Consider the following 24025-nt stretch of genomic DNA (forward strand, 5'->3'; position numbering starts at 1 on the left):
GGTGGGAGGAGACGCCGGGTCTCTGCCGGGGCAGGGAAGGGAGGGGACGTGTCCCCCATGGGGCTGCCCCCGATTCCGGCTTCCCAGTCCCACTTGATGCCCCCAACTCCCCACCGTTGCCCCCAGCCCCCACCTGCCCCCCACCTGCCCATCCCCCACTACTGCCCCCTCCCCTCCCCCAGGGAGCCCTCCAGCTCCCCCCCCCACCCCCTTCAGTCAGCCCCTCAGAGGACTCCCTGCTGCCCAGGTGAACGGGGGCCGGGGGGGGGGACCATCACTTTCTGTTTATGTATTGGACAGGCTGGATTTTATATGACAAACGGTCCCCCTTTTCCAGCTCGTTATTTAATAGCCACATAAAATCCCCCCCCCGGTCTTGGCGTTTATCCCATGTTCTCAATTGTGTAGTTTGTGACACGTTTTCTCTGTACGTCTCAAAGATTGATAAAAAAAAGTTTGCCCCACTTTTACTCTAGTTGTCTACTTCTAATTGAATATGCCCCTGAGAGCTTTCCCTGTCTCTGTGATTAGAAATTACGACGAAAATCTCAGATTTACACCTTTTCTCAGATTCCTGAATATGGATCTCAAACGTTTGCCAATGTTGCCCATTTCCGCTCTATTCATTGACCAAATAGTGGTGGGAAATACACTCAGCTTTTACCTCCTATCAACAACTGCTATAAAATCCCTCTCATTTTCCACTTTCCTCTCTATAATTTGCATAAATGGATCCAAAATCCCTCAGATTTCCACCCTTTCTCTTCCATTTCTGAACACTGATCTCAAATCTCAGATTTCCCTCTTACGATGTCATCATCAAATGTCAATTAAAAATCCTCTTGGGTTTGGGGCTGTTCCCCATGTCTCTAAATCCCAGCAACTTGTCCTTCTTTGGGGGGAACCTGTCGCCCTGAGTCCTCCATCCTGGTTGGGAAATTAACCCCCCTGCAACAATGATCATCTTTCCCTCTCCTTTGAGAATCATTTGTTCCCTCCTTTCTCTCTGTTAAAAATGTTTGCTGATAAAAGAGACTAGCCATAGATTCAATACCCATCAAAGCCAGGGGCCTCCCCCTGTTTGGGGGATGGGTGTTCCCAGTTGGTAACAGGAGAGTTGGCTGGACCCTTTTCTTTTCTCCAGCTGGCACGGGATGAGGAGGTCCCTCTGAGTGCAGCGTGGTTCAGAAATATCCCAAACCCCATGACAAAGGGTCTCCGTGAGGGGGGGCTTCCCGCAGTGCAAAGCTGTAGCCAACTCTGGGGTGGATCCACGGTGGCCATTATTTGCTAGTGACAGAGTATGGAAATGTCTTACTTATTTTGGCCCTCCATGGCTTCCCTTCTCCTGTTAAAGAGGCGTCCCCCGGGCTCCCTCTGCCTGTGTGACTGGCCAGCAGGGGGTGGTGATAACTTTCTATCCACTTACCAGACACTGTGAGGGAACACTGTTGCTGGGGGGTGCATGTCTGTGCGGGGAGATTGCAGCGGGAGCTGAAGGGGCATTGTGGTAGGGGGAGGCCTCTGGGTGGCTGGGCATGGGGAGCCCTAGTCAGGTAGGTGGGTTCTGGAGGGTTTGGGGTTTCGGGGGGTAGTTCTGATGTGCCCAGCCCTAAGGCTATGGGTCCTGGAGGTGGGTATGGCTGGGGGCCTGTTGGCTGCAGAGCAGTGGGGGTGGGGGTCTGTTGGGCAGGTGGGGCAGGGGATTAGACGCTGCCTGGTGCTGTGCCAGGGGCTCTGCCTGGGATTGCCCAGCTGGCTCCTGGGACCATTGCCATGCCCAGTGCACAGAGCTGTGGTGGGGCGATCCCTGGCGCAGAGTGAGGGGTCCTCCTGTAAAGCGTCAGGGGGTCCTGCTGGGAGGAGGAGGGGGTCCCAGGCAAATGGGCTGGCAGATCCTGGTGGAGGGCAGGTGGGGGTCCTAGGCAGGCAATGGGGACATCCCAGGCAGGCAGTGAAGGACTATAAAATGACTCTACACAAACAGCCCCCCACCCCATTTCTCCTGCCATTTGCAGGAGCAAATCCAGCCATGGGGGAGCAAACAACCCAGGAATGAGAGTTTCCGAGCAGACAGGCATGGAGAGGGCACAGGGAAAAGGAGATAGAGAGACTGACAGGGTCCGTGGGATAAAAGAGTTTTGAAAGAGATTTCCAGCTCTCTCATCTGCCCAGACAGATGTATTACTGCACTGTGGGGAGAATCACTTTCCTGTGGACGAGACGAGGATGAGAGAGAGGAAAACCCAGTTCCTGACTCCATGTCCCTCCTGCTGGGGTGTGGCTGCCGTGGGGTCAGTGTCAGAGGGAATCCTCGAAAGGGACTCCTTTGGTTCTGCTTTTTTCTAGGATTGCGTTCAGAGACTTTGTTTTGGGATGCGGGAGAGAGAAAAGAGGTTAAAAGTGTGTCTGTGGGCCTAGCCTGGCAGGAGGGGCCAGGTGTCTGCTGTAATCCAGAGATTGAATAGAGAGTTGTCACTTTGGATGGGCTATCACCAGCAGGAGAGTGAATTTGTGTGAGGGGCGGAGGGTGAGAAAACCTGGATTTGTGCTGGAAATGGCCCAACTTGATGATCACTTTAGATAAGCTATTACCAGCAGGACAGTGGGGTGGGAGGAGGTATTGTTTCATATTCTCTGTGTGTATATAAAGTCTGCTGCAGTTTCCACGGTATGCATCCGATGAAGTGAGCTGTAGATCACGAAAGCTCATGCTCAAATAAATTGGTTAGTCTCTAAGGTCCCAGAAGTACTCCTTTTCTTTTAGCATTTTCTCAGCACGGCAGAATCTCGGATCTCGCTCTGCAAGGAAAGAGCCTGGGGAAGCGTGATGTGAAATGAACTAATGCCCGTTCCCAAACCTCCACAACGGCCCTTCTCGCCCGATCAGGCTGCAGAACGACGCTCACGTTTCGTTCCGGTTCATCCCGTCCTCCCATGGGACACGGGAGCGACATAGCTGCAGGGGAGCCAGCTCAGGTAGGGATTATTGGGGGGGTTCTGATCTGTTCCTGCAGGAGGGAGAGGGACAGCAAATACATGGGAGAGGGGAAGGTTTGCACCGTCTGGTTTGGAGGTTGGAGCGGGGACAGGAAATGCACAGGGTGGAGAAAGGGAGGAGACCAGGGGGTGGCAGACCTGCTGGGAGTTGTTTAATAAGTGGCCTAGATTCTTGGAACAGACCCATGAGGTTCGGAGGTGGAAATGCTCCAATTTGGTGAACAGAAAATAACGCACGTAGATGGGGCTGGGAAAAAGGACCAGACTCGTAGTGCTGGAGCCTGACCCAACTAACCAGTGGGTGCCTTTAAATATGAAGGGGGAAGCCACCAGTCAGGCTTAGGGGAGATTCCCCTGCCTCATATCCAGCTCCTCACAAGGAGGAGGATGTTGGGCTTCCTACAAGAGATCTCTCCCTAGGCTGGATTGGCTCCTCTCCCCCGTGAATAGTGGGGCTGTGAGTGGGGCAGCAGGTCCTGAGTGTGGGGCTCTGGCTCTTTCAGGGGCCGGTGACCTTCGAGGAGGTGGCTGTGTATTTCACCAGGGAAGAGGGGGCTCTGCTGGACCCCGCTCAGAGAGCCCTCTCCAGAGATGTCATGCAGGAGACCTATGAGACTGTGACCTCGCTGGGTAAGGGTTCCTGTCCCCTCGGTTCTTGGAAGGGGAACTGAAGAGATGAGGTTCACGCCACCCCCACAATGCCACCTCTGCTCTGTCCTGTTCCAGCATCACCCCAGCATGCCAGTGACACACACACGACCAGAGACCCTCCCCTGCTGCTGAACGCTGTGGGAAGAGAGCACAGGAGCAGAATCGCGCAGTGTCAAATATCTCCTGTTTGCACAAGTAAAACGGGGGGTTAGGTCCAGCATAACGAGCAGAAGCTTCCTACCCCTGGCCTTCTCTCAAACCCTGAGCCTTCTCCACCCAGACCAGAATGTGCTTGGGGTGTAAGAAGCAGGCTGCTGGGGTCAGAGCGGCTGGTCCAGGGTTACTGATCACACAGACCTTGAATGCTGGCTGGGGGAATCCAGACAAGGGAGCTCCAGCAGCAGAACATTGAAACTCAGCCAGGATTACAGATGACACAACTCCTCACTGCTCCGGATTGCCCCGTGCATGGGACAATGGCCTCGGTTGCTGGTGAAAATCCTTGAGACCTGGAGAGTTGCTGCCCCCATCCCCATGTGCACTAATCACAATCTACCTTCTCTGCAGACTTGGTTTTTTGAGTCCCTCATTCCTGAAGTCACATGACCCCAATTCTTATTTTTCACATTCTGCTTTTCTAGACTATTTAGAGTCTGTTGCTTGTGAATGATAGTTTCTAATTTCCCAGTGTTCTCCACAGCCAGGGATTTTCCTACTCCCTCCCATTGCACTGGACTCACTAGGTTCCCTGGTATTTAAGAACGGCCACACTGGGACAGACCAAAGGTCCATCTAGCCCAGTGTCCTGTCTTCCGACAGTGACCAGCGCCGGGTGTCCCAGAGGGAATGAACAGAACAGGGAATCATGAAGTGATTCATCTCCTGTCACCCATTCACAGCTTATGACAAACAGAAGTTAGGGACACCATCCCTGCCTATCCTGGCTAATAACCATTCACGGACTTGTCCTCAATAGATTTCTCATGGTGTTTGTTTGTTTTTTTTGTATCCCTATTATAATCTTGGCCTTCACAACGTCCTCTGGCAAGGAGTTCCCCAGGTTGACTGTGCGTTGTGTGAAGAAATACTTCCTTTTGTTTCTTATAAACCTCTGCCTTTTAATTTGATTGGTTGATTCCTAGTCCTTGTGTTCTGAGAAGGAGTAAATTACACTTCCTTCTTTAATTTCTCCACAGCAGACATGCTTTTATAGACCTCTCTCATATGCCCTCTTGTCTCTTTTCCAAGCTGAAAAGTCCCAGTCTTACATATCTCTCCTCATACAGAAGCTGTTTCATACTCCTAGTCCGGGTTTTTTTGCCCTTTTCTGAACCTTTTCCAATTGCAATGTATCTTTTTTGAGATGGGCCGACCACATCTGCACACAATATTCAAGATGTGGGCGTACCATGGATTTATATAGAGGCAAGTAATGTACTGTCTTATTATCTATCCCTTTCTTAATGATTCCCAACACCCTGTTTGCTTTTTGACTGCCTCTGCACCCTGAGTGGATGTTTTCAGAGAACTATCAACAATGACTCCAAGATCCCTCTCTTGAGTGGAAACAGCTAATGTAGACCCCATCATTTTATATGTATAGTTGGGATTATGTTTTCCAATGGGCTGCACTAGGTGCTATCCTGACATCTAGGACTGCTGAGATCCTGCATTCAGTGATATCCCTGCCCTTCCTGTTCCCTTTCTCCACTGAACCCCACCAGCCCATTCTTAGTGTTCCCAGCTTCCCCAGGACTCTCTCATTGTGTCTGGACCTCTCTCTCTCTGCAAGAAGCAGTTCCAGGGAGACTTGTCCTCTGTCTGGAGTCTTCAACTTCTGGGACATGGATTTACTTTCTCTGTGTTTTAGGAGATGCTTTGAAATTGAGTGTCTGTGACATTAACCACAGTGCAATCTTGACTGGTTGAACAGCTGTTTCCCCTCAGTTGCCCAAGCTGGGGTGGCTTTTACACTGCTTTACTGTGAGAACAGCCACTCCTGGGCAGTTAACACCCAGTCTCCAGCATGTAACTCGCTGCCAGCTACACAGTATTGAGCGCTGTTAGTCAGCGACTCACGAATTACAGTGCACCACAGGAGAACCCCAGAAAATTCTCTGGTCCCGGACTTTTGTGCATCTTTCACTGTCCAGCACACTACTGAACGTCGCAAGGTCATATGAAGTCTGTCATTTCATCAGTGGAAAAGTGACACGTGCCAGCCTTGTTATCCCAAATGGATTTTCCAATACACTTTAATCCCAACACACTGGGTAGATGAAACAATAAAATGAGATGGCTAACTACCGGCAAAAAAACCATATTAATTGACTACACAGGTAATGAGGTATAAAAGCCAGAATTGTTTACAAAAGAAATGCAAGATAAAACCCAAACTAACATCTAAGTTAACAAGCTAAAACGGATACAAAGCAAATGTTTCTCTCACTATATCCTGAGGCAGGCTTGCAGTGAGATATATCACTATATCCTGAGGCAGGCTGGCTGTCCTTTCAGCCAGAAGTCCCCCTAATTCGCCCCTGCTGCCAAGTTCAGTTTCTTCAGGAGCTGTCATGAGCAGAGGAAAAGGGGGAGAGAGAGAGTCTCAAGCATTTTCCTCCCCTCTTTTTATAATTCAGTCCTTTGTAGGACAAACAACTTCAGTTCTCAGCTGAGTCATGGTGACCGGCTGTCTGTTGTAGCTATGAGCTTCAAGTGGTCCCTGTGAAGGAATGTAAATGTCTTCTTCACACCTTCCCCCTCCTGGAGAATGGCAATTTGACCAGCTGCTTGCCTTGCTGTCTCTGAGGAACTGGTCTGAGGGTGTTCCCCAGAATTGTAACTTTTTCACTAATAGGATACAGTAAAATCTCATAATTTTACATAGTGTTGCTACACATATTTTAACAGGAGGAGAATATTCTGTAGATTATGCATTTTCAAATGATACCTCAAACAAGCCATACTATGTAAATAATTGATCATAGTTTTCTAGAAGAGTGAACATAGGGGTTGTGACAGGGTCAGGCCAGATGGCTAAGTAGGTTCCTTTTCCTTGGGTAAAGTAACAGAACAATCAGGAACCTTCTGGAGACCAGTAAGACAGGCTGATTCGAACACCTGCAACCAATCAAGAAGCTACTTGAATCAATTGAGGCAGGCTAATCAGGGCACCTGGGTTTTAAAAAGGAGCTCACCTCAGTTAGTGAGGTGCGTGTGAGGAGCTGGGAGCAAGGGGCGCAAGGAGCTGAGAGTGAGAACATGGCCTATTGGAGGACTGAGGAGTACAAGCATTGTCAGACACCAGGAAGAAGGTCCTATGGTGAGGATAAAGAAGGGGTTGGGAGGAGGCCATGGGGAAGTAGCCCAGGGAGTTGTCGCTGTCGCAGAGCTGTTCCAGGAGGCATTCCAGACAGGTGCATTCCACAGGGCCCTGGGCTGGAGCCCGGAGTAGAGGGCGGGCCCGGGTTCCCCCCAAATCCTCCCAACTCCTGGTCAGACACAGGAGTCATCGACCTGGACTCTGGGTTCAGAAAAACGGCCAAGCTGAGGGCTGCCGGGAAGCTCCAAGGCGAGCAAATCCGCCAATAAGCGCAAGACCCACCAAGGTAGAGCAGGAACTTCGTCACAGGGTACAGACTGTGCCTGTCTGTGTGTGTCCCCAGCAGATATGTGGGTATTTCAATCCCTCATAAGCAGAGTGCTCAGCATCTTCAGGGACCCAGGGAGCTGGTCCTGGGAATTCACTGGTTTACTAGGCGTGACACTGTAGGGAATTGTGAGACACTTTAATAATAATAATTAATAATAAAATACCAAGATGATGAAATTGCAATGAATCATGCTAGATATGCCATGTAAGGTGTCAGTGAAAATGCTATGATTTTCCAAGTATGATCATTTTGTTTCTATGTTTTGTACCACCTTTGTGTTGTGAGTTATAGAGATGTAGGGTATATCTGTATTTCCAGACTTGTGCAGTGTTTCTGGGTGACACCCCCGGACAGACTGGCATCAGCACTGCCGAGCCTCTTCACTGGCCTGTCAAGGGTCATCAGCTGTACAAGGAGCCCATGAAAAGAACCAAGGAGATACACCTATTGAGTCAGCAAGACATGCAGGGGTATGCCTGTGTACTGAGACCTCCAGGGCTTTTCCATGCCATGTGCTGTGAAGCTTGTGTTTGGGACACAGGAAGTACAAGCCACAAGGCAAAGGGAATAGAAAGGGCAGCTGCATCATCTTCATTTTCTCTTCAATCCCTCTTCCTACCTCTGGAGCAACTTCTCTGCAAACTGAAGCCTTGAACAAAGGACTGAATGACCCATCCAAGCTGTGGATGTGTTCCAGACGGACTTTCAAGCCAGGAACTCACCAATACTGTGAAGAACCCGATATATAGATTTCTGAATGTATCTGACCTTTCCTTCTTTCCTTTAGTTTAGAGGCTAAAGGATTGGCTGGCAGCCTGGTATTTTGGGCAAGATCCAAACCTTTTTTTTAAGGTCAGCCTTGACAAAGCCCTGGCTGGGATGATTTAATTGGGGATTGGTCCTGCTTTGAGCAGGGGGTTGGACTAGATGATCTCCTGAGGTCCCTTCCAACCCTGAGATTCTATGATTCAAACGTGTGCTGACCTGGTAATATGGTTGACCCTTTGGGGTCAGAACATTGTGTTTCTGTGACCAGAATTTTTAAATAAGCTCTCACTGTACCGAACACAGGTGCTGATTGGGAGTCAGAGAACTGGAATGCAATAAAGGGGGCTGTGTGATCTTTTTCAGCTTCTCAATAACCAGTGTGGGGGATCAGAAGCATAGTTTGTGAGTGGTCGGTGATTTTAACTTCAGTGTTAGCCATCAGTTCTGGGAGCATCTTCTCTCCCTTTTTTAGCCTGCCCTGACCTTAGCGTTTTCAGTCAGGACTCCCCAAGGCACACCAGGTCACACTAATCCCTGAAGTGAAATTAATAGAATGTTTTGTTTTTTTTATGACAGAGTCTTATGCAATCACCTGAACTCCTTTGTTTTCTTTCATCTGAGCAGGGTTTCCCATTTCCAAACCTGATGTGTTTTCCCAGCTGGAAGAAGGGGAAGAGCCATGGGTCTCAGAGCTCCAGGGTTCAGAGGAAAGACAGACCCTGAGAGCTCCCTGCAAAGGTGAGGAAACATGAAACCAACTCAGAATCTGTAAGTGCCTGAAGGAAACATCTGGGCTGCCCTACGAAGCCCTTGGGAGGTCACTCAGTTCATTATTGTCCCTAGCAGGGGTCATAACCTCAGGGTAACTATAGCTCATGGCTTCCTGTAGATCCGAGCAGACATCAGGCAGTAGCTTCCTCCCTTCCCCCCATGAATGTGATGGGATGTGAAGGCTGAATTGATCCCCTCCTCTCTCCTATTTAGGGGAAGTGTTTGGAGGAGTTCAGTTCCTGCTTTTATTTGACCTCTCTCCAGCACTTTTTTTCGTTGGCCTTCCCCTTTCCATCCCTGTTTGAGGTTTCTGTCTCTACCGCAGCAGGTGATGCGATGGCATGTGAGAACGAGGAGCAGAATTCTCAGCAGGAAGATGCTGGGCAAGTGGATAAACACAGAGCATTATCACAAAGATCGGAAAGGAACGTGTCCAGGAGTCATGAGCAGGGAAAATCCTGTGAGATTCAGCACAGACCAGAGAGAGAGCAGGGAAATCGGCCAAGGGATAAAGTGGGTAAATTAATTTCCTGTCGGGGAACTCAGAAGGAGCTCAAGGAAAGCACAACACAGCAGGAAATCCTCAGGGGAAAGACAAAAAATGCATGCACTGAGTGTGGGAAAAACGTATATGACCAGTCAGCCCTTATAAAGCATCAGAGAACCACACAGGGGAGAGGCCCTATGAATGCCGTGAGTGTGGGAAAACCTTCTCTTGGCATTCAGCCCATGTTAGCCATCCAAGAATCTGCACAGGAGATCAACACCATAAAAACCTCTAGGGCTATCCGTACTTTTTTTTCTTTAATACTTTTCCTGATTCCCACATAGTAAGTTTTAAAGTTGTTTGAACTGTTTGCAGCACCGTTATCCCTCAGCGTGTCCAAATGAGTGGCCCATTTTTGCCTTTTGCAGTTCACCCTGTTTTGAGGTGGGCCCATTTGTCCTTCCTATCTACTCCATTGTCTCAGGAATAATTTGAGTGTGCCCTTCCTATCAGGAACCAGGGAGCATCACATCTATACCATTCCTCCTATTGCAAAATTATTGTTCGGAATCACCAATGATTCAGATTATATCATTGCCAGTTGTTCTCACGTTGCTCTGGGTTGTGCTGAAGAGCAGTTATACTGGGAACTTTCCCAATTATATTTAAAGGAAGAGGAGCAGGGGCAGGAAAAGAAGTGTCATTTCAGCCTCTGTGACACTGGAAGGAGATGGGGTGACTCAGAGATTCCCTCCTTCCCCATCACTCCAGACCTGTTAACTCTGCATGGCTCAGACAGGAGGGATCTTCATCACATTCTATCCCTCCACTTCTCAAAGTGTCACGTGATGAAGCGTTCTCAGCTGTCTGTGCTTGGAGACGATGCTTTGACTTCTTTAATCCTATATCAGAGTCGCTATGCCTGGAGATGAAAGTGTCAAAAACCTGGAAGGGGAATTCAGATGGATCCCAAGCACCGTGTGATCATTTGGAGTTTAAATCCCAGGTTCCATCAATTGGTAAAGCCACTTCTGGCAAGGGGGCTGTTTTGTCCCCCATTATGGGGGATGCTAGGTTACTAAAAAATTTTTAAATAACCTAACTAATTCTATGGCATGGGGAATGGTCCCCTTCATGATGCAGATGTTGAGGAAATAGAAGTGGGTTTTTTATTGAATTTATCCTTTGTAGGTGCTAAAAAAAAGTGTCTGAAATGAAATCAGTGTTGGAAATCTAATAGCTGCAGAAAAATAGCTAGTTTTGAATAGAAACTCCAGCTCTGATAACTAACAGGCCTGTATCCAGTCCCTTGCCTGGAATTGTGCCACCAAATTAAAGAAAAGCCGGGCATGTTTCAGGAAGCCATTCCTCACTAACACTGCTGAGATTTTGAGTGCTTTTGTAAAGGATTCTACTTCAGAGAAGTGTACATTTACCCTAAGCAAGGCCAAGGATTTGGAAAGAACTGGGGTTGAATGAGTACACGCTCCGTTCTTGGTTTCCATCCCAGTAAAAGAAGCTATGGTGACTAAAGCCCCAAGGAAAATTGTTTGTTTGTACAACTCACTGATTACAGATCCAAAGCATGCCAGGGTTAGATTGAGAACAATCATCCTTCACCATTTGGATCCAAAGAGAGAGAGTGCTTCATAGGACATTCCCTCCTCATGGATTCCAAACTGGGTGCCTCATTGGGTAATGTCAAAGTCAGATTCAGGACTCACATAATTTGTCAGACCATTCTGTTTATTAGCAAAGCACTTTGCCAATGCACACAGATATGTGAGCCCCCTGCAAAGGCTCAAGCTAACTTATTTATACAGATAAGCCAATTTAACATAAGAGACAAAAGGAAGCAGAAACTGACAAATATACATACATATCTTACTTGCATACTAATGTTTACCAATCTCCCAGCTCAGTAGGAGCTCTAAGTTAATTAGTCTGAGGACCCATTGTCTCACACTCCTTAATGTTTCTCTTCTTGACAACTATATTTCAACAAACCCTTCAAGTAGCATTTCTTTAATGAATTATAATTTCAATATAATTCATTCTATTTTCACAGAAACCAGGACTTTCAGGCTGTGGAAATGATGGTAACCAATGAGGCAACGAACGTGTCCGGTTCCAATTTCAGACTTCCAGATACTCGCATGTTGAGTCCTGATTCTCTGGTTTTGTGTCTGATGCTCCGGCTTCACAATAAAGCTGATGTTGGCACAGCTGCCCCCATGTAGCTGCACTGGTGTAGCATGCTATTACAGATGCTCTAAGCCAATGGGAGAGATCTCTCCTGTCGGACTTCATTAGTCCAGCCCCCTCAAGCTATATGTCCTGCTGACGTAGCGCTATCTACACAGGGCGTTAGGGCCGTGTAACTACATTGCTCAACTCTGGATTTTTCACACCCCTGAGCAATATAGTTATACCGATAAATACCTTTAGTGTAGGACAGTTTTCTCTTGTGTTTTATGCATTTACATCCCTTCTCCTCTACCTCCTCCTACTTTGAAAGATTAAAAAGTGTGAAAAGAGAGAGTTTTTTTTCCTCGTGATGCAAACATTCCCACATTGGAGACCCCTTCCACCAACACACATGGCAGAAGAACCAGCGATATATGAACTCAAAGAATTGGTTGGGACCTACGTTGGGACAAACCAGAACTAGAGCCAAGGTTCAGTTGTTGGCAACGGGGATTAAAAGAAAATGAACTCATATGACAAGAATTTGAGCTCTTTGAATATGTTATTGTTTCCAATGAAAAAGAATTTATTGGTTAAAGAGTAGGAGACTAATTATGTGATAATCTGAATCACTTTGTAAAACAAAGTGTCTTGTTTTTTTTGTTTTGTTAGTCATACAGGAAGTGACAGCTGATCTTGAAAAGTTAATTTGCTTTAATTTACCCCCTGTAGTGTAAGGAGTTCTGGTAGAAAACCTCACTCCAATGGTTGGGGTGGAAGAATGTGTGTGAGAGTGTATAAGTGAATATTGGCCCAGTATAGATTTTAAATTTTTGTGTTTCAAATAGAACTTATTTTGCTTAGTTTCAAAGTCTATTTCTAGTGAAAGCAAAAGTATTCGAAGAGACAATTTGTAGAAGTTTTTACAAGTTCTTACACTTAGACTGTAAGGGTCACTGACTTCCCCACTTCTCTAATTTGCAAAGGAAAGTCATCTGTCATAGGATGTGTTCAGCAGGTAGGAAAGTTGCAGTCCTCAAGCACCAAGGAAAAGGCTGAAGTCCATTACCTTTTAGGTCAAGAAGCCATCTAAAGTCTGGTCTATGCTGAAAAGCGATGTTGACGTAGCCACCTCTCTCAGGGGTGTGAAAAGTCCACTCCACTGAGAGAAGTAGTTAATGTGACCTCAGCCCCAGCGTAGACAGTGTTAGGTTGTCAGAAGAATACTTCCAGTGTTTGAAGTATAGACAGAGCCTGAGACAGACCGATCCCCTATGGGAAGTGAGTCATGACATGAATTCCAATTTTGACCCATTTCCCTATATGTGAGAGAGGTACTAGTATGGAGGGCTGGGCCAGCTGTCCGATCGCCTGGTTCCTCAACTGTAGCTACAGCTCTTCGTACCCATCCACCCAAAGACTGAGAGAAATGGAGAGTTCCAACCGTTGTTATTTTAGTATCTTATTGTTCCTTTCTCTGTTTTTTGTGCTGGTCTTTCTATTATATCAGGGGGTGAGGGTATAGCTCAGTGCATGTTGTGACAAAGCTCTGTCCTTGTCTCTATGGGTCCCACGTTTCCTGGTGGATTTTGCTAGCCTCAGAGGCTCACTGTGACCCTCCACACAGCCCTTCTCTCTCTCTAGAGGCAAGGGCCACAGCTTACTGAGCCATCATAAGCCAGCAAGGGAGGTGAGGAGAAGCAACCCTCCCTCGCACAATCTCTGTTTCCCAGTATCCATGATTAATCAGGGAGGGGACAGGAGGGGAGGGGGGAGCCCGGGCCCACCCTCTACTCTGGGCTCCAGCCCAGGGACCCTAATAGTAGCAGCTATGGTAGCTGACTTTTGGGAAATAGGACGTGTACAATTCCCTGGGCCGCTTCCCCACAGCAGCCCCCACTCAGTGTCTCCTTCGCTGTTACCTCAGGGCCTCCTTCCTTGCACCTGATGTGGATTTGCACTGGTTGGTTCCTCCAACAGCACGGCTTCCTCCTACAGATCCTGACACATGCGCCTCACTGACGAACTGGGAGGCTTTTCACTAGTTCCAGCCAGGCCTTGATGGGCTTCAGGTATTCCAATCAACCTAGCTATCTCCACTGCTTTCTAGAAGGATCTTAATTGGCCCCAGGTGTCTTGATTAACCTGAAACAACTGCCATTTGGTTACCATAGTACCAAGGATTTGTTTAGCCTGGGGCTAAAATACCTGTTCCGCACTACTTAACTATAGCCGTCTTGCCTTGCCCCGTGGCAATGTGTGACAAAAGCTTATTGGTGCCAATTGGCAAAGGGGTCACTGTCATTCACAAGCAACTCCTGTCTCAGACCTGTTGGGGACACTGGGGCATGGCCACTAGGTAACTCGAGCAGATGGAAGACCACGAGTGTCTATGAAGCCCCCTTGCACTAGGCCCAGGTGTCCTTACCCCCCCCCCCCCCCGCCCACCTGGAGGCACACACAGCAGTTATGCTGAGAATCTGCAACAGTATGTTGCAGAGTCAGACTGCCTGAAACTAAGCAAGGCCAAACAGGGGAGATATGGAAGAACAATGCTGAATAAAGCAGCTTTATGTATAGTTTAACAAATGATACAGAGAATCAGGGAACTAGCTGGGAACTGGATTGGCTGGCTATATGGATACTTGGGGCAGCTTGCTATTGGATAAGTATGCTGGGAAAAAGGATGTATAAAAGCCTGTGTAACTTCCTGCTCTGTTGTACAGGATTTGAGATTTTATTCTCCCTGTACCTTTTTGCAGCTGCAAATAAACTTTTCTGCTTCTCCACCCCGTTGTGATTATTGGGTGTAGCACACCGGGTAACGAACCAACTCAAGCTGTTGTTCAGCCTCTCGCGGCAACAGACCTGACAAATTCACCACACCTAGGACCCAGAGCAGGGGTGGTGGAATATTCCTTACAGTGGGGGGGCCACCGGCGTCCGAACTGTGACGCCCCCATGACACCCCTTTCCCCCCAGCCCTCACTCACTCCGCCCCTTCTCCCTGAGGCCCCAATCTCACACCGCCCCTTCTCCCTGATGCCACCCCTCCCTCCGAGGCCACACCCACAGAACGCCTCTTCCCCCAAGGCTCCACCTTGTTCCCTCCTCCGTCGTCCGTTCTTAGGGCTGCTAAAAAGTGCTGGGCCCATGGCCCTCTAAACCCCCCTTGTCCTGCACCCTGACACACAGCCAGGCAGGCAGCAGTGTGTGTATGTGACAGAGCCTGCTGAGCTGTGCTGAGCCAGTGCGGGAAGTGGGGGCTGATGTCGGGGCTGTCCTGCTCCCCCTGACTCAGGACTGGGGTGTCCCCCTCCGCCTGACTCAGGACTGGTTGCTTCCAGCAGCTGTCTGAACTTAGGGACAGCGTGCCAACACACTCACTCTTCCACAACACACACGCTCCCCGAACACACACACTGTTTGTCCCCAACACACACACACTCTCTGCCCACCACGCCCACGGCAGCTGAAAAGCAGCTGGCAATCGAGTCGGATGCCCATGGAACAATGGGATAGAGAAACCTGCCTCGTGTGGCTGCCCACGAGGCATTGCAAACCCTTCCCAAAGCACCCTGCGGCCAGTTGCACAGTGGGATAGCGTCCCACAATGCACTGCTCTCTGTGGCGATCCAAGAGCTGCTAGCCTGGATGCGCTCCGGTGACACAAGCAGCCTAGTGTGGACATGCAACAGCGGCTTAATTAAAACGCTTTAACTAAAGCAGCATAACTCTGTCGTGTAGACGTAGCCTGGCTCCCACTGGGGCCAAGGATGCTCAGGCACTGAAACTAAAGAGCCACAACTTCCTCCGTAGTTGGCAGGATTCAAACCTGCACAGGGAGACCCCCCCGCAAGGGATTTCGAGTCCACCACCTTAACCACTCAGCCACAACTACTTGCTTTATAGAGCGCTCTCACGACACTCTAGTTCTGTTCTCACTGAGTGATCGTTTCCAATTGTTTCCTCAGACCAGCGTCCACAACACACTCACTGCTGTGCTGTTGTGTAAGTGTGCCCAGGGCTGAACAAGAATTCCTGCTTGTTTCCCTTCTGGCTGGAGCATGAGGAGAGTGTGTTTGTGGCCAGTGATGTTGCTGTAGATTGTTGTAAAATTCCTGCCTCGATAATTCAGACAGTCCCTTTCCCGTCATATGCCCAGTACATCAGTGACTGTAATAGCAGGGGGCAGGTTTTCTGTGGGGCACAGAGCTTTGCCAGGGGGTTGGTGTCTCCTTCCTTTCCTCACCCTGGAGGAAACTCAGCTTTTCATTCCATCTTTAATGTGTCATGGAATAACAACAGCGGCATGAAGAAAGAGGTGGGCAGGGTGGGCCTCAGGGGAGGGGCACAGAGGTGCAAGTGGTGGGCAGGGCAGGACGGAGAGGCACGGGTGGCAGGCTGGGTGGGTCTCATGGGTGGGGCTGAGAGGTGGGAGCGGCGGCCATGGTGGGTCTCAGGGGAGGGGTCAGAGAGGTGTGGGTGGCGGGCAGACCTTGGGGTAGGGGGCGGAGAGGAATGAGCAGCCGGCAAGGAGGCCTCGGGGAGAGAGGAGCGAGTGAAAGGTGGACCAGCAGGCCTCAGCCGAAGAGGCAGAGTGGGGTGGGAAGAAGTCCTCCTGTTAACCCAGTGCTATCTACACCGGGATTAGGCTGATATAACTGCATTGCTCAGGGAAGGTAAAATTTTTAACACCCCAAAGTAATGTTGTTACTGACTTAATTTTGTAAGATAGACCTGTCCAAAGAATCACACACACACCTTGGGAGTAAAACTTCACCCGCTTCTCTGCTTTACAGAATCGAAACACAAGAAACGCTTGTCAGGGCCCAGTGCGGGTTGGCAGGGAGTCAGGTGTGGGCAGACACCATACATTAGCCAGAGGAAAGCACCATGGATTAGCTGGTTTAAGGCACCTGTCTTCTAAACAGGAGATCCTGGGTTCAACTCCCAGTAGTGGCTTTTAAGGCACCTGATACTGGCTCCTATCAGAAGACAAATAACAGAGTTAGATGGACCTTTGGTCTAGCCCAGTGTAGCCGTTCTTGTTGTTTAAATTACACTCATAGGCACTGATAATAGAGTGACTGAAAGTTTGGGTGTGAAGGGCTGATAGGCCAGTGTTCCAGTCCCCTCGCAGATGACCCCCTCCCTCTGGGACAGGGGCAGGTCCGAGCTCTCACACCAAGTGGCTCATTGGGGCTGCCAGAATCTGTGGGCGGCTCATTCAGTTTATGCCGAGGGTTGAGTCCTGCTTTGTGCACCGTGTCTGAGAATGAAAATCCTAAACCTCCCTTTGAAATAACGAATGCAGCAGGACCTGTTTTGTCACTGCTCCGAAGCAGACAGAGAAATGGAGAAATGCCATTGAGTCCAGGGGAATACTTCACTGCGGTTTTACCTTTTTCACTTGCCAAACTCCCTCCCAACCTTCTGGGCTCCTAGAGCAGGGTCCTGAGCCTGAGCCAAGACACATACCCTGCTACTTTACAGCCCAAGCCGCTGTCCTGGATTAATGTGACACGGGCCAGCCGTGGGTGATTCATTGCACTGTAGACGTATCCTAATGTTATGTCTATACTGCAATTAAAACACCCAGGGCACCTGTCTCAGAGCCTGGGGCAGCTGACTCAGGCTTATGGGGCTGTGGCTGCAGGGCTACAAAATGACAGTGGAGACAGATGGCCCAGTAAAGGTATCCACGCTCCCAAGGACTCTCCCAGGAACCGTGTACAATGCGGACACCTCCGAGAAAGCCCGGAGACAATGGACACTGCTTGACTCACATCAAGGCAGCGGAACTTCCTAGCAAGTTGGAAGAGGGGAAGAGACGTCATGACTTGGCCTCACTCCCACTCTGCTCAACACCTGGCAACACATCTGGAGGACAAAGACTGAACTGAAATAATTCAGAGATCAGAAGAGAATAATAATAATCCATTCAAATGAAAGTCCCCAAACAGACTAGAATTGGTTTCCCAGCAGAAAATTTTCAATTTTGTTTTCCCAGTCAGACCTCGCCAAGGGAAGCAGAGAGAAAATGTTTGAGTTGCTTCCTCCAGAGCACCTTGACCTAGACACGCTAGCTGTGGGTCACTGTCGTGGCTGAGGTGGGGGCATTTTAATTATTTGGGCTGGTCCCAGGGTGTTTGGGGGACGTTATGAGGCTGTTACCTTTTGAGATAAATACTAAGAAACAAAGAACTCTTTGAGAAATCTGGGATTTAGACGTGTTTTATTGACAGCAAGGGAGGTCTGAGTTCCTGAGAAGGTTTTTGTTTACAGGAAGCAATGTGGCTTGTACCAAAGGGGAGATGGTTGTTTGTGAAGGAGGGGAGAAGACAAAATGCACACAATGAGGATGGGATTCAAACCCATGCATGCAAAGCACAATGATTAGCAGCCCACCACTTTAACCACTTGGCCACCTCATATGAGCTGCCAAAGAAGGGACAGGAGGAGAAATCTAAGGCCAGCAGAGGTAGGAACAATAAGGAGTTTTTAAATACGAAGTGTAAGGAAGGCCTGAATGACCTCCCCCCTCACATCTAGTGATGAGCTGGGGGAAAGACTTCAGGAACAGACCGTGTTTACATAGACAGGCCTCCTCTGCCTAGGTATGCAGCAAGTATCCTTTGAATAAAAAAACAAACAAACAAAATATAAAGGTAATTTTTTGGTTTTCCTGCAGTCAGCCAAAAAAAATGTGAAAAGAAAGGGGCATTTTTAAGCAATCATCTGTCCCCACCCAGGGGCTGGGGAATGCTTATTTTCTTTTTCAGACACTTTCTGGGCAAGCTGGTGCCAGTGGAAGAAAACCCAGAACGCCGTGGGTCCCCTGTCGCAACAAAACATTGTGTTCTGTGTTTGTCTTGTTGTTCCTGTTATTTTGGTGGATATTGTAAATTCTTCAGGCGTGGCACCCCCTTTTAATTGGGCATGTTGTGCTGCCCCTTTCGGGGCCAAGGGAAAATGTACCCTAATTCAACCTCTTCCACCCTCTACTCCGCCACCTCCCTCCAAATTCTCTGTGACACTCCCATCCCCACGGTGGTCTACCCCCATCCAGAGACCTGTGGTTCTTAATGCAGCTGGTTTACAAATGACTATCGCTCTGTTCCCCACTGACTGGTCTCTCAGTACAACACTCACTGGAGGAAGCTGACTCAGTGTCTCGAATCCAACGCTTGGAATGTGCCTGGGGCTACTGGACGGAGTGGGATTACGTCAGGGATTTGAATCATAGACTCATAGAATCATAGAATAACAGAGTTGGAAGGGACCTCTGGAGGCCATCTAGTCCAACCCCCTGCCCAGAGCAGGACCAATCCCCACTAAATCATCCCAGCCAGGGCTTTGTCAAGCCTGACCTTAAAAACTTCTAAGGAAGGGGATTCCACCACCTCCCTAAGTAACGCATTCCAGTGTTTCACCACCCTCTTAGTAAAAAAGTTTTTCCTAATATCCAACCTAAACCTCCCCCACTGCAACTTGAGACCAGTCCTCCTTGTCCTGTCATCTGCTATCACTGAGAATAGTCTAGATCCATCCTCTTTGGGTCCACCTTTCAGGTAGTTAAAAGCAGCTATCAAATCCCCCCTCATTCTTCTCTTCCGTAGATTAAACAATCCCAGTTCCCGCAGCCTTTCCTCATAACTCATGTGTTCCAGTCCCCTAATCATTTTTGATGCCCTTCGCTGGACTCTCTCCAATTTTTCCACATCTTTCTTGTAGCGTGGGGCCCAAAACTGGACACAGTACTCCAGATGAGGCCTCACCAATGTCGAATAGAGGGGAACGATCACGTCCCTTGATCTGCTGGCAACGCCCCTACTTATACAGCCCAAAATGCCATTGGCTTTCTTGGCAACAAGGGCACACTGCTGACTCATATCCAGCTTCTCGTCCACTGTCACCCCTAGGTCCTTTTCCACAGAACTGCTGCCTAGCCATTCGGTCCCTAGTCTGTAGCGGTGCATTGGATTTTTCTGTCCTAAGTGCAGGACTCTGCACTTGTCCTTGTTGAACCTCATCAGATTTCTTTTGGCGCAATCCTCCAATTTGTCTAGGGCCCTCTCTTTCCTATCCCTACCCTCCAGCGTATCTACCACTCCTCCCAGTTTAGTGTCATCCGCAAACTTGCTGAGGGTGCAATCCACACCATCCTCCAGATCATTAATGAAGATATTGAACAAAACCGTCCCCAGGACCGACCCTTGGGGCACTCCGCTAGATACCGGCTGCCAACTAGACATGGAGCCATTGATCACTACCCATTGAGCCCGACAATCTAGCCAACTTTCTACCCACCTTGTAGTGCATCCATCCAGCCCATACTTCTTTAACTTGCTGACAAGCATACTGTGGGAGACCGTGTCAAAAGCTTTGCTAAAGTCGAGGAATAACACGTCCACTGCTTTCCCTTCGTCCACAGAACCAGTTATCTCATCATAAAAAGCAATTAGATTAGTCAGGCATGACTTTCCCTTGGTGAATCCATGCTGACTGTTCCTGATCACTTTCCTCTCCTCTAAGTGCTTCAGAATTGATTTCTTGAGGACATGCTCCATGATTTTTCCGGGGACTGAGGTGAGGCTGACTGGCCTGTAGTTCCCAGGATCCTCCTTCTTCCCTTTTTTAAAGATGGGTACTACATTAGCCTTTTTCCAATCTTCCAGGACTTCGCCCGATCACCATGAGTTTTCAGAGATAATGGCCAATGGCTCCGCAATCACATCCACCAATTCCTTTAGCACTCTCGGATGCAACGCATCCGGCCTCATGGACTTGTGCACGTCCAGCTTTTCTAAATAGTCCCGAACCACTTCTTTCTCCACAGAGGGCTGGTCACCTCCTCCCCAAGCTGTGCTGCCCAGTGCAGCAGTCTGGGAGCTGACCTTGTTTGTGAAGACAGAGGCAAAAAAAGCATTGAGTACATTAGCTTTTTCCACATCCTCTGTCACCAGGTTGCCTCCCTCATTTAGGAAGGGGCCCACACTTTCCTTGGCTTTCTTCTTATTGCCAGCATACCTGAAGAAACCCTTCTTGATTTGCGCTTAGCTCAACTGATGGTTGTTTGGGAAATGTTATTCTAACCCTCGATCAGGGTTGGAAGGCACCTCAGGAGGTATCTAGTCCAACCCCCTGCTCAAAGCAGGACCAATCCCAACTAAATCATCCCAGCCAGGGCTTTGTCAAGCCAGGCCATATAAACCTCTAAGGATAGAGATTCCTCACCTCCCTAGGTAACCCTTTCCAGTCTTCACCACCCTCCTAGGGAAATAGTGTTTCCTAATATCCAACCTAGACCTCTCCCACTGCATCTTGAGACCATTACTCCTTATTCTGTCATCTGGTACCCCTGAGAACAGGCTAGATCCATCCTCTTTGGAACCTCCTTTCAGGTAGTTGAAAGCAGCTATCAAATCCTTCTCACTCTTCTCTTCTGCAGACGAAATAATCCCAGTTCCCTCGGCCTCTCCTCGTAAGTCATGTGTTCCAGTCCCCTCATCATTTTTGTTGCCCTCCCCTGGACTCTCTCCAATTTGTTTCTGTAGTGGGAGGGGGCTCTGAAAACTGGGCGCAATGCTCCAGATGTGGCCTCATCAGTGCCGAATAGAGGGGAATAATCACTTCCCTCAATCTGCTGGCAATGCTCCTCCTAATGCAGACCAGTTACCCATATTGAATGCAGGCTTTGATAAATTGGTTGCTGTCCATTCGGTCGGTTATTTCCTACTTATTCATAACTAATGAAGATGCTCTAAGGGGATGGGCGAGAGCTGTCCCATCCGTGTAGTTAATCCACCTCCCCAAGAGATGGGAGCTGTGTCAGTGGGAGAAGCTGTGTCGGTGGGTGGGCAAGCTGTGGGGTCTACATGTATAGATAAAGTTTAATCAGACCCCATTTTTAAAACCACTCATGGTCTGGGAATGGAAAAGGAGCTCTCTGAGGCAGGGCCTGTCCTTCAAAATCCTTAAGATCACTGACTTGCCTATGCCAATGCCATGGGGGTGTAGCTCAGTGGTCGAGTGTTTGACTGCAGCTTAAGCAGTCCTTGGTTCAAATCCAAGTGCCCCCTTACAAGCCTGTTCCCTGAACAAAAATAAGCACATTTTCATTTCCATTATGTTCGGGAGCTCCACTGAATAGGGATGAATGGAAACACTCAGTGTTTTCCTGTGCAAATCCATAGAAACCTAGCAAACAGGTCCCTCATCTGAAATCAGTTCCAATCCTCTGAGTGTCTAGTTTGTTTTCATCAATGAAACAAAGACACATGAAGGCACATTTGCAGATCCTTGGTCTCCCTGGGCTACAATGTGCAGAAGAACAAGAACCCCATCCCCTTGGGAGGAATGGACTAGTCTGTGTTACATTCCAATGGCAGCTGTTTAAAGGGAACGTGCTTCGAGTTCATGATCACCCGCAGCGTCTCTGTAAGGTTACCAACCACAGAGCCAGTTGTGGCTGCATCTAAGTAACCGCAGAGTTAGTGTAGGACCAGATCGTGAATGGCACAGCATCACTTTCTGGTCTCGTTGATCATTTGGGTAGAAACAGCCATTTCCTGCCTCTCTTTCACACAGAAGGACAATTTTCTTTGTGCAGACGCAGGAACATCAAGATCTTTCTCTGTCCCTTGTGCAAAGCAGGGTGTCAAATTCCAAGGAACCTTCCTCTTCTGGGATGGAAACAATGGAGAAGCAGGGGGCCCTGGGCACCTCCAGCCCTGGCCGGGAGATGTTCCCTCCCCGCTTTCTTTATGCTGCTGTTGTTATTTCATGGAGTGTCTGGGATGGGGAAAAAGCTGAGTTCACTCCAGGTGGAGGGAAAAAAGGACGCTGAGAATCTCAGGGCCTCAGGGAAAACCTAATCCCTGCTACCGGGATCACTGAGGTGCTGGGGATTTGAGCAGGAAAGGGACTGTGTGAATTGTCCAGGTGGGGAATGAATAACCACCGACAACTAGTTCCACCTCATTAACCACTGACACAGGCTAATCGTGCTGCAGATAGAAGGGAAACTGGGAGCGATTCTTTGCTGTCAGCCATGGAAACAGTGACCCGACTGCACTGCAGTGAATGTGCTGGGGAAAGCTGGACTTTACAGGCAGGTGGAAATAGCAGATCCGAGAAAAGCCTGGAGCCCCCCCCCAACTTCTTCCACCGGGGTGAGGTGTTGAGCGACTCACAGCGCCCCCCAGCGCCGTTACCTTTCAGCAGGGGCTGGCAGCTCCAGCCAGTCAATGCAGGGGAGAGGGCCGAGTGTATCTCTGCACCCGGAGTCCAGGGCAGGCCCTCTCTCTCCCCCACACAGAGAAACTGGCCCTGCTGCAAAGTGACCCCTGAGAACCAGCAACCTCCAGGACAGAGGGTTTGGCCCTCAGAGCAGGGAATGTGTCCCCCATGCTGCCGTTAGGCCCCTGGAGGCTCTGGAAACAGGAGGGCTCTGAGTGTAACCCATGCCAAACAGCCCCCGTCTGGGGCTGTAGCTCAGTGGTAGAGCGCATGTTTTTCATGTATGAGGCCCTGGGTTCGATCCCCAGCATCTCCAAGTTCTCTTTTCACCCTGCTGCTTTGCTCAGGCCCAGAGGGGATGTGGCCCAGCAGTCTCCCAGCAGGAGTTTCAGTCCTGCTCAGTGCGTGGCAGGTGCCCATTGCACGAAAGGTCTGTGGGGGTTTCTGCTCCTAAGTCACCTTGGTACATTTAAGATTCCCACCCAAGGGGCGGCTTGGGACAGTAGCGGATGAGAAGGGGGAATCCTCCAGCCCTGGAGGGAAAGGTCCCGTCTGCCCAGACTGAGGGGCAAGGAGACGGAGGGGCAGTCAGTGCTCAGAGAGGAGAGAGGTCAGTGATTTACACCCATCAGGGGACACTGTCTTTTTGAGGCGGGTGCAGCTGGCTTGGGATGGTGCTGATGATGGATAGAAAACAGGCTGGAGTCAATGACAGATGGGACCACAGAAGGGGAAGGAGAAGGGCATCTCCATAGAAGGTCCTGGGTGCTCAGATACCCCAGTTCTAGGTACCCTGGCCTGTCCCAGAGAGAAAAGACAAAGAGGGGTCCAGCCCCCCGACAGTCATCCCATGGACAAGTATCTGGTTGGGAGTGGGGTGAAGGTTCCCGCTGGACAAAGGGGAGCTGAAGTCCCCCAGCGTCCTGGAATTTAAGCAATGCAAGCTTCAAACCCTGCATGGGTGGGGCCTGAGGGGCACCCGCAGAAGGTTGGGCTGGACAGGGGCGGCAGGTTTCTACAATTTTTGGTGGTTTCCAGAATGGGACCAAGTCCTGCCTCCCCGTCCACCTCCCCCCACATCTGCCTAAGGCTCTGGGAGGGAGTTTGGGTATGGGAGGGAGAGGGAAAGGGGTTGGGCTCTGGGAGGGAGTTTGGGTGTGGGCTGTGGGTTGCGGCAGGGTGTTGGGGTGCAGGAGGGAATGCAGGGTGCGGGCTCTGGGCTGGGGCAGGGGGTTGGGGTGCAGGAGCAGGTGTGGGGGCAGGC

General features: G+C 49.4%; 1 protein-coding gene and 3 non-coding genes across 4 annotated transcripts in view; 3 read left to right on the forward strand and 1 right to left on the reverse strand.

Moving 5' to 3' along the window:
- Positions 1-24025, forward strand: part of LOC140904802 (uncharacterized) — a 491655-nt gene that overhangs the window by 82948 nt on the left and 384682 nt on the right. The gene's annotated exons all lie outside the window — the stretch shown is intronic.
- Positions 15332-15418, reverse strand: TRNAS-CGA (transfer RNA serine (anticodon CGA)). The gene has a single exon. It is a non-coding gene; the product is annotated as a tRNA-Ser (tRNA).
- On the forward strand, positions 21531-21602 carry TRNAC-GCA (transfer RNA cysteine (anticodon GCA)). Its single transcript has one exon. It is a non-coding gene; the product is annotated as a tRNA-Cys (tRNA).
- On the forward strand, positions 23006-23077 carry TRNAE-UUC (transfer RNA glutamic acid (anticodon UUC)). Its single transcript has one exon. It is a non-coding gene; the product is annotated as a tRNA-Glu (tRNA).

This window comes from Lepidochelys kempii, unplaced genomic scaffold (assembly GCF_965140265.1).
Source record: "Lepidochelys kempii isolate rLepKem1 unplaced genomic scaffold, rLepKem1.hap2 scaffold_78, whole genome shotgun sequence".
NCBI classification, from domain to species: Eukaryota; Metazoa; Chordata; order Testudines; family Cheloniidae; genus Lepidochelys; species Lepidochelys kempii.